Genomic DNA, 17,048 nt, shown 5'->3' with positions numbered 1-17,048 from the left:
CTCTATAGTCGTCCATGATTGTGGAAGTGTAGCTGGTGCTGGATTCTGTGCACGATCTTACCTCTGGATGTTGTCCCGTAAGCGTCCGATGGTATTTATATAGGGCGAACTTGGTTGCCAAATCATTCTCTCGCACCGTCCAGAATGTTGTTCAAACCATCGCGAACAGCTGTGACCCAGTAACATGGCGCCTTGCCATCTATTAAAACTCCATCGTTGTTTGTGGAAATGAAATCCATGAACGGCTGCAGATGGTTTATAAGTACCCGAACATAGAAGAATTCCATGGACCACTGCAATACAACTCGGAAGAATTCTCGGCAGCTGAAATATCCGGTCGTGAAAGCCTTCGTTGTATGATTAGACGACTCTACGCGGAGAATGTTTCAAAATGAGTCAGACGTCTGGAAGGTTCACGTAAGAAGAAAGCACTTTTACTCTGTAGGGCTAGAAGAGTTCCATGGATGACGGCGATACAACCCGGAAGAATTCTCGACAGCTGAAACATCCGGTCGTGAAAGCCTTCATTGTATGATTAGCCGAACATAATCAGTACCCGAACCGTTCCACGCAATCACAGCCCACACAATTATAGTGCCATAACCAGCTTCCATAGTGCCTTGTTGACAACTTGGGTCTATGACTTCGTGAAATCTGCGGGACACTTGAAACCTACCATTAGCCTTTATGTGCTGAAATTGGGACTCATCTGGCCGGGCCACTGTTTCCAGTCGTCTAGGGTCTAACAGACGTGGTCACGAGCCCAGGAGAGGTACTGCAGGCGATGGCGTGCTCTTACAAAGGACCTCTCATTGTTCGGCTGCTGCCATAGCCCATTAACGCCAACTTTCACCACACTCTCCTAATGGATACGTTCGTCCTACGTCCAACTTTGATTTCGACTGATTTTTCACTCAGTGTTGTTTGTCTATTAGCACTGACAACTCTTCGCAAACGCAGCTGCTCTCTGTCGTTAAGTGAAGGCCATCGCCCACCGTCTTGTTCGTAGTGGTGAGGGGTAATGCCTGAAAGCCGCGCGGGATTAGCCGAGCGGTCTGGAGCTCTGCAGTCATGGACTGTGCGGCTGGTCCCGGAGGAGGTTCGAGTCCTCCTTCGGGCATGGGTGTGTATGTTTGTCCTTGGGATAATTTAGGTTAGGTAGTGCGTAAGTTAGGGACTGATGACCTTAGCAGTTAAGTCTCATAAGATTTCACACACATTTGAACATTTAATGCCTGAGATCTGCTATTCTCTGTACACTCTTGACACTGTGGATCTCGGAATATTGAATTCCCTAACAAATTCCGAAGTGGACTGTCCCGTACGTGTAGCTCTAACTGCTTTCAAAGTTTGTTAATTCCCGTTCTGATACCATATTCAAGTCGTAAAAGTTTTCATATGGATCACCTGAGTATAAATGACAGCTCCTTCAATGCACCGGCCTTCTATACCTTATGTTGGCACATACTCATGCCATCTGCATATCTGCATATCGCTATACCTCAGTGTATTCATCAATTCTGCGTTCAGGCTGACCGGGTCGCACAGGTAAATGTCAGACAGTAGGCAAGGAATGACTTCATCGCTCATATGACTCGTTTAGGAATTTATTCATCATCAGATATCAACAAAAAAATCAAATACAAATGTATTTTAAAAACATAGTAATGGGTAGTTTCAGAAATACACTTGATTGTAATCACTTGCCACAAACTGTACTGCATCTACCTAGGAACGACTGCGCATGTAAATATGGTATTTAAAGGTGTATGGGAAACAACCATAATCAGACAATAGGTGGAAGTCTACAGAGTTGCGGACAAAGAAGATATTACAGATTGTATAGTGGCACCAAGGCACGTCAACAAATGTACACTCGACAGCAAAAAAAGTGGGTCACGCCTGAATTCCAACGAATAGGCTGCACTTGAATGTTTGCAACCAACATAGCATATCTGTGGTACACATCATCGCAACCCTCCACAGTACAGTCGTTGTAAGATACACAAGGGGTACCGCTAGAGATTAGTAGAGAACACTGGTCTTTATGACAGTCTGTCCGGATGTAAAGTAACACCACGATAGTACAGAAGAGACCAGACAGTCCTTAACGTTTGAAACTTAAACTTAATTACAATAAGTGGGACAACTAATTTTGTCACATAAATCGTTCAGTAATCCTTAGGCACAATTAAATATTTCACGCAGTATATGGTTCAAATGGCTCTGAGCACTATGGGATTTAACGGCTGATGTCATCAGTCCCTTAGCACTTATAACTAACCCTAGGACTCACTCTGCTAAAATTTCCCTAGTACTCCATATGGGATCATACATGACCCCAATCAATATATAATTGACTATGTGTACTAATCATTCAGAGAACAACGTACTGTCGTTTAATACTGTTTGTTTACGTTTTATTTATTATTTAGACACATTTCACAGATTTTTTAACAGGTATGTACATAGTAGAATTAAATTACATATGGCAGAGTAATTACATATCAGAAGTTTCAGTATTACTCTAAGTCGTAATTTGTTTCACTCATAAATGTTTCACAATGACTTCAAATTTACAGAAAATGTGATGAACAACTCAACAGGAAACATAATTCTAACCGGAATCCGTACCATAGTCATCTGCACATATTTTTCAAGTGGTAACTATTTCAGAATGTTCCTTGCAAACAAATTTGTTACACTTTTTGCATGTTGAACTGTATTGTGTGTCCTTTGATCGGGGGCAAATGGAGCATCTGCCTCGCTTTCTCTTCTGACTGTCGGGTATTACGTCTGGATGTCCATTGCCTAACAGATCATTAAATCCACACCGTTTGATACAGCTAATAATATCCTTGTTCCTTGTTTGTGGTAAACTCAAACGACGTTCCACTTGGGGCTTTGCCATTTCTTTGGCTAACTTAATTAGAAAAAGACGTCTCTCTGTTTTTTCAACAGCAATACAGAAGAGTCTGTAGGAATTGAGTGCAGCTAGATCGACAAGATCATAAAATACTGCTAATGGCCAACGTTTTGTACCCTTTTTCACAGAATAGTAAGAGCTCATTTGATCTAGCGTATCAACACCTGATTTTGTTGAGTTGTAATACAACACTACTTCTGGTTTTCGTTTCAAGTTGTTTTCTTTGGGCACTTCAAATTATTGATGTTGTGTTGACAGGAGTAGCACAGCCTTATTTCTTTTTGGAACATACGAAACTAATAGGGTTTTACCACTGTATGCAAATCTGGTAGTGCATTCTTCCCTAGTTTTCGAAGGCAAAAACTCTTTTGTGGCTTCTTTTCTTGTAGAACGTAGAGTACCTACAAGTGTCAACTTCATTTTCAACAATTCTTGGCCAACGTCATAGCTCGTGAAAAAATTGTCAGTGGTAATATTCCTACCACTGCCAGCCAGATGACGCACTAAATCTAAGACCACTCTCTTGCCTTGATTCACTTCTCTCACATCACCACTGCTTCCAGTGTACATTTGAAGATTTGTCAGATAACAATGTTCACAGTCTACTGCGCACAATATCTTGATGCCATACTTTCCTGGCTTTGAAGGAATATAGACCTTGAAACTGCACCGACCTCTGTGTACGCAAAGAGATTCATCAAAAGTGATGTTGCTGGAAGGTATAAATGATGTTTGACATCGCACGGCAAACAAATCGAATATTTCCCGTACAGCTTCAGCCATATTTCCAGTCCTCTCTTTCCTTTCAAGTCTTGTGATGCGGTCGTCAAAACGAAGTGAACGCAGAATGTCCTGATATCGCCTCCTCGACATAATAGCACGGAATAGAGGAGTGCCATATTCAGAGTCCCAAAATTCGTCAATAGGTTTCCCCCGGCTCTTCTGTACGCCATACAGAATCAGCAAGCCTAAAAATGAAAGAAGCTCGCATCTTTCTGTATCACGCCAGTCAACTAATTTTCCAGACACTGTCAATTCATTTCCTCGTTGATTTGTGAACTGAACTATTATATCCAGCAATTCATTAGTAATAAACTGCCTGAAACAGTCAACAGCTGAGCTAACACTAACTGTGAGAGAACTACAATACTGTGTGGTAAAAGTCATAAAATTCTGGATTTTTACAAGAAACAAAAATATTATTTTATCCATAGTAAAGATGATTGGGGTCACCTATGACCCCAGAGTGAGTCCTAGGGCTAAACGTAACTAACCTAAGGACATCACACACATCCATGCCCGGGACAGGATTCCGAACCTGCGACCGTAGCGGTCGCGCGGTTCCAGACTGTAGCCCCTAGAACCGCTCGGCCACTCCGGCCGGGAGAGTATATGGATTTATAAAGTTGTATGGCAATTGTAAACAAGTTCTTTGCTGTCTAAATGGTTTACCCAACACATGCTGAACGTCGTTCAACGTTTAACGGGGAGTGGTTTCGCATCAACTTTATGTAATACTAAGCAGTCAAGAGAAAACGTGATTAACAGCGGCAAGCACTCTACGGAAATCCCAGCATTAACAGCGAATCACAAGTAATATCATTGTTCACATTACTCATCAACAGTTACTTGTACACAAAGTTGTACTTTAAATGACATAACCAACGTCTTCGTTCTGGATCCGGATGCAAACCCAGAACGTAAAGCCACTGTTAACCAAACAAAGCTTTGTGCCTTATCGAGACTCGTTCACTAGGCAGAAAGAGACGTCAAATATTGACGTTTGCACCAGTATCAGTTATCAATTCTCAACTTGAACGTAAATGACGATAACGTTTGTACGAAACCAAGAACTCTAACATGACAATTACCTTCTTGGTAATTAACCTCGAAAGACGTTGTATATTGTTGAACTGTCAAGGAACAAAGGATGCACATGTTTAAAATTGAAATGCCATCATGTAATGCTGATGACAAGGATGCGAACCCAGCACCTAATCGGATTCTTGAACAAGTACGTAAAATCAGAATGTAGATATCACAGTTTGTCACCAGTAGTGAGGTTGGAAGCTTAAATGACGACTGAAGTTGTATTGCCTGACCGGGATTCCAACCCGGCGCCTACAGCCGCCGTTGTCTAACCAGGAACAGACAAGAAATATCCAATGTTGGTCCACCTTTAGCGAGATGTGCGCACTCCAACTAGAAATAAGGCGACGAAAACGTCTATGCTGACTGAGAGTCGAACGCACATGGTTATGAAGACATGTCAATAATCAAATTCTTATTCAGTAGTAGCTAGAAGCAGCATGTTTAATTGCAAATATTAAGGCCTTCCTCATCCCTAGTAACGTGTTGCCTAATATCTGCGATACCATGGTGTTAATTTACAAGTGGATTGACTGCCGTAAAGAGCAATGTTCTCTAGTAGTCGTGTATCATTGAGATGTAAATGAAGTGCCTCAGCAGAAAGTAATTTCCGTCGTGCAGCACGTATTGTGTCAGAGACACTGAGTACATTTTATAAGTGCACATAAAGTGTATTATATACTACGTATATAGTATTATTTGGAGAAGCTGCCGCCAAACCTCTTTACTTTTACAAATGGCTCTGAGCACTATGCGACTTAACTTCTGAGGTCATCAGTCGCCTAGAACTTAGAACTAATTAAACCTAACTAACCTAAGGACATCACACACATCCATGCCCGAGGCAGGATTCGAACCTGCGACCGTAGCGGTCGCTCGGCTGCAGACTGCAGCGCCTAGAACTGCACGGCCACACCAGCCGGCCTTACTTTTACATTCCGCTTAGTTGTCGTGGTTGAATACACGTTTTCTTAAGGCTACATTACATCTAATGCAGAGCGCTTACAAGAAAGAATAGTTTCCTGCGTCATGCTATTGCTAGCTAGGTGAAATATTTTGTGGTAGCTATGTTTAAAATGAATGTATTTTTGAACGTATTGTTCGTCAAATATTTGAATGAATCGTCAACTGTAGGTGTGCCTGCACATGTAGCATAAAATCTGTTGCTGCGTTAGTTTATACTACAGACTTTGGTAGGTTAGGTGTAACTTTTGAGCCTTCAAGGGGTGATCGTGGACTTGCGGCCCGGGTCTGTACTAGCTGCGGCTCGCGAGCTACGGGCCAGCCAGGCCGGCCGAGGCGAGACGGAAGTGAGCGAGCTGGCGGTGGCGTTGGTGGACCAACAGCCCGGGACGAGCCACCACGGCTGCGCCGCATGGCTATGCCTCTGTCGCTCCGTTTGACGTAAATATGTTTACCTCCTCTCCTGGCATCAGTATAAGAGCGGCAAGCAGAAATACACACAGGCTGTCTGCCGTAATGGCTCACTGGGAGAGGTCTATTCGAGATAGAATCGTCGCTCTCATTGAAGAAGGAGGATGTTCCATCAGAGAAGCTGGCAGACTGTATGGTGTACCACATACCACTGCAACGAGATGGTGCAGGATCTGCCTTGAAAGATGCACCACCAACAGTGCTCCTGGCTCACGTAGGAAGAGAGTGAGCTCACACCAGGAAGACAGGGGCCTGGTGTCTAGGAGCAGAGAAAATCCCTTTCTGAACGCGAAGCAGTTGCGAATGGAGACCAACTTCCCCGGCTCCAGTGCCACGATTCGCTGAAGGCTGAGGGAAGCTGGACTGCATGCACGACGATCCGCCGTGAAACAAGACCTCAGCGAAGACAACGTTTTATACCGGCTAGCATTTGCGGAGCTCCATCCGAGGGCGTCTTGGGACGTCATTTTCACTGATTAGAAGGTGTTTTCCACCAGTAACTACGGTACACGAATCTGTTACAGGCCGCAAGGGACTCGCCATCGACGCGAATATGTAACCACGACGAGAAGAAGTGGACGGCTATCTGTTACCTGATGGGGTTGGATTTCTGCGAGAGGGGCAGGAATTCTTCACAGGATAGAAGGAATTCTGGACATCGTGCAGTATGCCTACACATTGGAAAATGTGATGCTAACGTCATTGCGAATACTGTACGCAGAAGGAGACGTCACATTGCAAGAGGACTATTCTCCCATTCAGGAGTCTGCATTTGTTCAACAGCGCCTCTCCACGATTGGCGTCAACGTCATGCACTGGCCGCCACGGGCGGCTGATATGTACTCCATGGAACACATGTGGGCTGAGGTCGCCAGAACATTAACAGAGTACTGGCCACGAAACCAACCAACTACTGTGGACGCTCCTTGGGACTGCGTCCTGGAAGCCTGGGAGGAAGTTGCTTCTTCAGGCTGTTTCGTCCGACGGCTTATACATTCTATGGCAAGACGCACGATAGAAGTACAAAATAATGAAAGATTCGGGATAAAATATGAGAGTCCTTAAAATGTTTTCTTATGTCTTCTTTCATTTTTCCTCATTGGGAGCTTTTGGAAGATCGCGTGGCAACAGAAAAGATACAATATGGGTTCGTTTTCCTTTGAGTTGCCTTTTTAAATCAAGTGAGTTTCTTTTGAATATGCAGTTTGTTAATTATTCTATTTTGATTTCATTCATACCCTGTCTAGATACTTACAAACTAATCAGTATAGATGGACTCTGTCACAGCAGTTTTTGTTATTTCAAATACATCTCTCTCTTCCCCTCCATCCATGAATACACACTGCGTCCTCCACACAGTACGCAAACGATTTCATATTATGTTTACTCGTTGTTAGTATTTCCTCAAATCGCTCTCACACTCTCTCTGTCTGACACTATCGCAGCAAGTGCCCTTCTATTCCATTCCCTCAAAACTTTATAAATAAATCAAGCGGTTTCCATTGACGCTACATTTTCTCTTTTAATTGCTGCTGCCTTTACTCTCTATCATTCCTCTCAACACCTATGAAATCGTATTCTTTGATCTCCCCTTCCCTATAACCCATTCTTTTCGTTCTCAAAACAGCCCTTCCTTATCTCTCGGTCCTAAGATAAAACACACATCTAAGTAAGCAATACTTTGCAAGCATTTCACGCTTATATTTTGCACTTCTGTACTTCTATCCATTCCAGATCCCTCCCTCCTTCCTGTTACCCGTCCCTTGACATTTGCATCTACATCTAAATGAATACTCTGCAGTTCATAATTATGTGCTTCGCAGAGGGTTCTGTGGTCTGGTAAATTAATCTTGAATTGATGTGTAAAACGTGTAGGTTCACATATCACGTCAGGCGTAGATTTTTAACACACACAAGTAACTCTCCTACACCTCTAGTAACGCCAAGTGCAGAACGCCAGTAAGCTCCGTAATTCAATATCAGCAGAAAAGATAACATCCCTTCGCTGCCGACTGGGGCAGAGCGGCTTTCGTTTGAGCTGTCACAGATGGAAAGACCCCTGAAGGCAGAGACTCTGTCACCAGCAAGCCATCGTAAACTAGAAAACGTATTTCATTTAATGAACCAATGGTCATGTAAGTTCACAAGGCTCTTACTTTATTTGAAACTGAGACGTTTAAAATTGTGGTGCTGGACTGGGATTCAAATTCGATTTCACTGTATTCCCTCAGATTGTAAACTCTTCTAGGTCTCCTCAAAAGGCTCCTATCTGGTTTCGAATCCTGATCAACACAAAATATTCATTATTTCATTTCAAGCCCTAGCAGTGCACTCCGAACTACTGGTGAAAAATAGCATTTCTAACGTCTCTTCGTGCGTTGTCAGCTGTAACGTGTTCGTTTCAACTCACAGCCACATGATGAGCTTTTTATCACATTACAAGATCAAATGTTTCCTTACATCTTTTAAAGTTCAAAAATTCCTCTCCATCCTACTGGCGAAAACGTATTTGGGTGTGACGTTGTGTTCGTTGTGATCACCAACGATGATATGTTGTGGATTCAACTTCTAGCCAGCAGAGTATTTTCCATCACATCATTGAAAGTACAAACATGCCACTCCTAGCTATTATTGGAAAAGAATTTTATAGTTAAAGTGTCTTCATGACCACGTGTGCGGGGTTTGAATTCCATTCAGCACAGGACTTTTCGTCGCCTGATGTCTAGCTAAACATGCGCACATCTCGCTACTGGTGAACCAACAATAGCTATTTATCGTCTGTTCCTGGCTAGAAAATGACGGCGCTAGATGCTGGGTTCGAATCCCAGTCAGGCAAAAACAATTCTATCGTCATTTAAGGTTCCAACAACTCGCTATTGGTGAACACATTTGATATTTAACTTCTGATTTTTACGTACTTCATTAACAATCCAATTAGGTGCTGGGTTCGCATCCCTGTCACAAGCTTTGCATGATAGCATTTCAATTTTAAACATGAGCATACCTTGTTCCTTGTGAATGACACCATGTTGGGGGTAGTTCCCAGGAAGGTAACTGTTATGACAGGATTCCCAGTTCAGTACAAATATTTTCGTCATTTATTTTCAGGATGTGAATTGATAACTGATACTGGTGCAAACGTATATACTTCACGTCTCTTTATGCCTAGTGATCGGGTCTCAACAAGGCACAAACAAAGCTTTCGCAGGAGAGCTTCTGTAAAGTTTGGAAGGTAGGAGACAAGGTACTGGCAGAAGTAAAGCTGTGAGTGTCGGGCGTGAGTCGTGCTTCGGTAGCTCAGATGGTAGAGCACTTGCCCGCGAAAGGCAAAGGTCCCGAGTTCGAGTCTCGGTCGGGCACACAGTTTTAATCTGCCAGGAGGTTTCGTATCAGCGCACACTCCGCTGCAGAGTGAAAATCTCATTCTGAAAGCTTTACTTAGTTAGCAATGGCTATAGATGCTGGGTTTGAATCCAGGTCTAGAACGACGACGTTGGTCATGTCATTTAAAGTTCAAATTTGTGTGCACGTAGCTGTTGATGTGTTATGAGAACAATGATATTACTGGTGATTCGCTGTTAATAATGAGATTTCTGTAGAGTTCTTGTTGCCGTTAATCGCGTTTTTTTACTAGTTCGTCCAATATCCAGTTCCCAGAGCCACTCGCCGTTGAGCGGCGTTCAGCACGTGGATGGAAAACCTTTTCGAGAGCGAAAAACTTTTTTTCCAATTGCCGTACAGCTTTTTAACTCCATATATTGTCTCAAGTATTTAATTTTGACTAAGGACTACTGTACAATATATGTAAAATAATCCGTTTTCTCAGAAATTTTGGAATGTCGCTTGTTGTAATTAAGGTTAGTTTATTAGTGTTATGGGGTTTCTCATCGCTAAGAACGTGTTTTCTAGTATGTTTTGTATGACGATATTAGTTGACGCTTAGACTGGCTGCCATAAAGACCTTTGGTCTCTAGTAGTCTCTTGCGGTACCCAGTGTGTGTAGTCAAACGACTGTACCCCACGGGATTTTGGCTTTAGAGGACCTGTAACACAGCTTCATTATGTAGGTTGTATTCGGAAGTGACCCACTTTTTTTGCTGTCAAGTGTACATTTATTATATCATGTGTCGTTAGTCATGCATTTTAGTGTCAGGTGATTTCATTATCCCCAGCGCCTCTATATATTACATAGCTACTTACCATAAACAGCTTTGTGTAACAGTCTTTTTTCAGACATTAGCACATAACATTTCTCCCACTTGTATTTTCCGTTAGCTGCTCAGTAGTATCGTTTTGTAAATGTTTCTGTCTTTTTGATGTGCACGGTGATTAAAATTACGTACTGACGGTCGTCATAATGAACCATCACAAATGCCTACAATTGAAAGTTGCAACCTGAACATCTTATGTAAACTACAAGACTCGGTATTAGCCAGCAAAGGGACTCAAGATGTTGACAAGGCGGCGCACTGCCGTATTCACACCCGAGAAACAGGGAGGGTGGCAGCAACCGCAAACACTCCAGTATTTGTGTAAGTGGAGTGCCCATATGCTACGTGTCCAAACGCAAATGCCCTGCGTAGTACAATACTCGAGGTGATGACACAGCATGGGGCTAAATGTTGGCACGAATGTCGTTGCTTCTTACCGATAAAAAGTGTCCAGACGTTACTTGAGATTTTTGTGGCCTTTGTGATTTACGCACATGTTCCTTCCTGTCCCCAATCTTACCTTCTCTGGTCACACACTTTCTTTTTGGTGGCCGTTAGGTTCAAAGTTGCACAATTATCTGAAAGCGGACGTTGAGTTTAGAACTTCTTGTCGTGTTTTCTGGAAACCCGACGATGGAAAAGCTGATTAGGGCTCTTATATTGGGAAAGCGGATGTATGAGCTTACATTAAATTGGCACCTTATTATGTGTGTTTCAGTTATAGCGATCAGCCTCATGGTACATTCCTCAGAGGTCTCGATAAATGACGTCGCCTCTTTTCTTTGTTTCCGTCAACGTGTTACGACGATCGCCAAAGATCCTCAAACTTTTTCTAAAATGGCTTACTGCGTCTTCGAAAGTTATCACGACCCATTTGTAAAGTTAAGCTGAGTGACCCTGCTGCTCTGCACGGTTGACATTCTAGATCACTACCACATAGTCGTCGCCTTTTATTGACAAAAAGAAAACAAAGAGTCCTTGATTTCCGACGTTTATTTCCGAAACGCACTACATAGTTTAACGCCTTCGTGTTCCCTTATGCCTTCACGCCGGTAGCGATTCTTGCAGCTTACCAAGCAAAAAGTAACAAAAATTATAATGAATATTTTATAACGAACATGGCTATGCCTTCCACACATGGCAATATGAAGTATATAACATTGTGGAGGTAATGGTTTTCTATTTTTAGGAAATGCAGGAAATTTATGATTGCAGCCAGTATACTAAACCAAAATTTATTACACAACCTGTTTCGTTGGTGACAGCCCATCTTCTGGTGTATGCAAACAGTAAAAAACTGAAATACGGCGCACTGCGTTATCACAAAGACAATTATAAATATAGTATTGAACGATACAACTTGTTGAGTTCTTACACTTTGAAATTTTAATCAGTCGTGACACAACTCACAACCATTATAAATCATCGTAGCACAAGCCAGCCTCTCTCCTTAACCGGCACAAGCACATAGAACGTCTCGTAATACAATGACGAAGCACTTGACAAAACTTACAAAACATACGATACTCAGTAGAGAACACATTGTCAGCGCCAACCCACCATGGCGTGATCACGGTTCGTAGCGGTATGGAATATTTATGGTTCATTTTGCATTCTCTTTTTTTGGAGCAGTTGCGTTAATTTCACTCCCGCTGAAGATTGTGACCTCCTGTTGTGCTCTGCACACATTTGACCTACTAAACACATGTCTCTCCTTCCTGTTTCTCGTCACGAAAAAATTTACGGACGTTAACAACAAGCAGTCACGGCTGTCCGCAGAGTCATCTTCCACAATCACTTTCCACGTTTGTACTGTGAGGTATAACGCAAGGGAACGTGACCCAGCTAATCACGGACCCAAGTTAGCTACCAGTAATGCCTGCACTAGGTTCACTTTTTCAAATAATGTACTTATGGTCTGGAAGCAGCAAAACAAATAATTGCAAATTCGTTCAGATGTGAGGAGCATCATGACCAATACACCTCATACGTGGACATAGCTCACAAACTACGCTCTAAAAAGTATTTGTTTCAGAAGAAAGTTTAATCACCTACAGTCCCAAGAAATTTGGCAGTAAGCTTCTGAAAAACCCCGTATGGTTAGTATCTACAATTCGTTACAAACGTTACACTTCAGATCCATTGTAATCCTTACACGTGATGTCCTGTCTCAGCTAAATGAAAAGCAACTACAATATTAAAACAGTCAACGCGCCTGTCAAGCTCTGTAATGAATTCGTTAACGTGTCATTGACAAGCGTGAAACATGTTGATGGGGAGTTCAATGAATCAATGATGAATGTAGGTGGCTCGCTTAAACTGTACCCAGTTACCTGCCTACCAGTTTTAAAGAATACTGCTACCTTTAATGTCCAACGTATCGATATTATACTGCTTACATAACCGCTATCTTTTGAAACTTTGGTATGAGAGTGAGCGATGGTTCCTTCAGTGTGAATAAGAAACAAACGGTCGTGCGGTAGCGTTCTCGCTTCCACGCCCGGGTTCCCGGGTTCGATACCCGGCGGAGTCAGGGATTTTCTCTGCCTCGTGATGAATGGGTGCTGTATGCTGTCCTTAGGTTAGTTAGGTTTAAGTAGTTCTAAGTTCTAGTGGACTGATGACCATAGATGTCAAGTCGCATAGTGCTCAGAGCCATTCGAACCATTTGAAGAAACAAACGTAACTGTTAAACGAGACTGGATGAACGTAGGCACTGTGTTACTTTCAAAGGAAACTATACATGAAGGTATTTTAACTTCCGCTGCTATCATTTCAAAGCAACGTTTTTCGATCTTTAATCAAATAACTTTAATAGTTGAAACCTCCCCCCATGAACCATGGACCTTGCCGTTGGTGGGGAAGCTTGCGTGCCTCACCGATACAGATGGCCGTACCGTAGGTGCAACCACAACGGAGGGGTATCTGTTGAGAGGCCAGACAAACGTATGGTTCCTGAAGAGGGGCAGCAGCCTTTTCAGTAGTTGCAGGGGCAACAGTCTGGATGATTGACTGATCTGGTCTTGTAACACTAACCATAACGGACTTGCTGTGCTGGTACTGCGAACGGCTGAAAGCAAGGGGAAACTACGGCCGTAGTTTTTCCCGAGGGCATGAAGCTCTACTGTATGGATAAATGATGATGGCGTCCTCTTGGGTAAAATATTCCGGTGGTAAAATAGTCCCCATTCGGATCTCCGGGCGGGGACTACTCAGGAGGACGTCGTTATCAGGAGAAAAAAATCTGGCGTTCTACGGATCGAAGCGTGGAATGTCAGATCCCTTAATTGGGCAGGTAGGTTAGAAAATTTAAAAAGGGAAATGGATAGGTTAAAGTTGGATATAGTAGGAATTAGTGAAGTTCGGTGGCAGGAGGAACAAGACTTTTGGTCAGGTGGATACAGGGTTATAAATATAAAATCAAAAAGCAGTAATGCAGGGGTAGGTTTAATAATGAATAAAACAATAGGAATGCGGGTAAGCTACTACAAACAGCACAGCGAACGCATTGTTATGGCCAAGATAGACACGAATCCCACGCCTACCACAGTAGTACAATTCTATATGCCAACTAGCTCTGCAGATGACGGAGAAATTGAAGAATTGTATGATGCAATAAAAGAAATTATTCAGATCATGAAGGGAGACGAAAATTTAATAGTCATGGATGACTGGAATTCGGTAGTAAGAAAAGGGAGAGAAGGAAACGTAGTAGGTGAAATGAAATAGGAAGCCGCCTGGTGAAATTTTGCACAGAGCACAAATTAATCATAGCCAACACTTGGTTCAAGAATCATAAAAGAAGGCTCTATACATGGAAGAAGCCTGGAGATACTAAAAGGTATCAGATAGATTATATAATGGTATGACAGAGATTTAGGAACCAGGTTTTAAATTGTAAGACATTTCCAGGGGCAGATGTGGACTCTGACCACAATCTATGAACTGTAGATTGGAGAAACTGCAAAAAGGTGGGAATTTAAGGAGATGGGATCTGGATAAATTGACTAAACTAGAGGTTGTACAGAGTTTCAGGGAGAGCATAAGGGAACAATTGACAATAATGGGGGAAAGAAATGGGTAGCTTTGAGGGATGAAGTAGTGAAGGCAACAGAGGATCAAGTAGGTAAAAAGACGAGGGCTAGTAGAAATTCTTGGGTGACAGAAGAAATATTGAATGTAATTGACGATAGGAGAAAATATAAAAATGCAGTAAATGAAGCAGGCAAAAACGAATACAAACGTCTCAAAAATGAGATCGACAGGAAGTGCAAAATGGCTAAGCAGGCATGGCTAGAGGAGAAAAGTAAGGATGTAGAGGCTTATCTCACTAGGGGTAAGACAGACACTGCCTACAGGAAAATGAAAGAGACCTTTGGAGAAAAGAGAATGACTTGTATGAATATCAAGAGCTCAAATGGAAACCCAGTTCTAATCAAAGAAGGGCAAGCAGAAAGGTGGAAGGAGTATATAGAGGGTCTATACAAGGGCGATGTACTTGAGGGAAATGTTATAGAAATGGAACAGGATGTATATGAAGATGAAATGGGAGATATGATACTGCGTGAAGAGTTTGATAGAGCACTGAAAGACCTAAGTCGAAACAAGGCCCCAGGAGTAGACAACATTCCATCAGAACTACTGACGGCCTGGGGAGAGCCAGTCCTGACAAAACTCAACCACCTGGTGAGCAAAATGTATGAGACAGGCGAAATACGCTCAGACTTCAAGAAGAATAAAATAATTCAAATCCCAAAGAAAGCAGGCGTTGAAAGATGTGAAAATTACCGAACTATCAGTTTAATAAGTCACGGCTGCAAAATACTGACGCGAATTCTTTACAGACGAATAGACAAACTGGTAGAAGCCGACCTTGGGGAAGATCAGTTTGGATTCCGTGGAAATATGGGAACACGTGAGGCAATACTGACCCTACGACGTATTTTAGAAGCTAGATTATGAAAAGTCAGACCTACGTTTCTAGCATTTGTAGACTTCGAGAAAGCTTTTGACAATATTAACTGGAATACTCTCTTTCAAATTCTGAAGGTGGCAGGGGTAAAACACAGGGAGCGAAAGGCTATTTACAATTTGTACAGAAACCAGATGGCAGTTATAAGAGTCGAGGGACATGAAAGGGAAGCAGTGGTTGGGAAGGGAGTGAGACAGGGTTGTAGCCTCTCCCCGATGTCGTACAATCTGTATATTGAGCAAGCAGTGAAGGAAACAAAAGGAAAATTCGGAGTAGGTATTAAAATCCATGGAGAAGAAATAAAAACTTTTAGGTTGGCCGATGACATTGTAATTCTGTCAGAGACAGCAAAGGAATTGCAAGAACATTTGAACGGAATGGACAGTGTCTTGAAAGGAGGATATAAGACGAACATCAACAAAAGCAAAACGAGGATAATGGAATGTAGTCGAATTAAGTCGAGTGATGCTGAGGGAATTAGATTAGGTAATGAGACACTTAAAGTAGTAAGGGAGTTTTGCTATTTGGGGAGTAAAATAACTGATGATGGTCGAAGTAGTGAGGATATAAAATGTAGATTGGCAATGGCAAGGAAGCGCATCTGAAGAAGAGAAATTTGTTAACATCGAGTATAGATTTAAGTGTCAGGAAGTCGTTTCTGAAAGTATATGTATGGAGTGTAGCTATGTATGGAAGTGAAACATGGACGATAACTAGTTTGGACAAGAAGAGAATAGAAGCTTTCGAAATGTGGTGCTACAGAAGAATGCTGAAGATTAGATGGGTAGGTCACATAACTAATGAGGAGGTACTGAATAGGATGGGGAGAAGAGGAGTTTGTGGCACAACTTGACTAGAAGAAGGGATCGGTTGGTAGGACATGTTCTGAGGCATCAATGGATCACAAATTTAGTATTGGAGGGCAGCGTGGAGGGTAAAAATCGTAGAGGGAGACCAAGAGATGAATACACTAAGCAGATTCAGAGGGATGTAGGCTGCAGTACGTACTGGGAGATGAAGAAGCTTGCACAGGATAGAGTAGCGTGGAGAACTGCATCAAACCAGTCTCAGGACTGCAGACCACAACAACAACAACGATAGTTGAAAAGTGTAAGAGACATATATTCGTGTTAGGAACATGTCAGCTTATTTTCGTAACGAAGGGTGATCTCTATGCAAAGCTCAGATACTCAGGTTCGATAATCCGACAGCCGCAAAAATAAACTAGAAGAGACATTAACAGAGAGAGCAGTAAGGAGCTCTACGGAGGGCTAGCCAATATATATCCACCAAACATCAGATGCAAAGGTGCAACAAAAGAGGAGTTGAAGAAAATATCAAAATATTGCGACCTCTCAATTCATCATAATGGATTGACTAAAATAAAGTACACCTTTCTGCATAACCATACTAACATTAGAAGCTTTTGAGGAAGAAAGGGAATTTCTCGGACACTGGTAAAGAAACAACTCGCAAAATGGGTCACTTATTGCTAGCCTGACGAAATAGTTTTCTGGTTTTGACCTTAGAAAACACTCGATAAGATTAAGCGGTTCTAGGCTCTTCAGTCTGGAACCGCGTGACTGCTACGGTCGTAGGTTCGAATCCTGGATGTGTGTGATGTCCTTAGGTTAGT

This window comes from Schistocerca cancellata, chromosome 7, assembly GCF_023864275.1.
Source record: "Schistocerca cancellata isolate TAMUIC-IGC-003103 chromosome 7, iqSchCanc2.1, whole genome shotgun sequence".
NCBI lineage: Eukaryota > Metazoa > Arthropoda > Insecta > Orthoptera > Acrididae > Schistocerca > Schistocerca cancellata.
Note: the sequence above shows the minus strand (reverse complement) of the source record.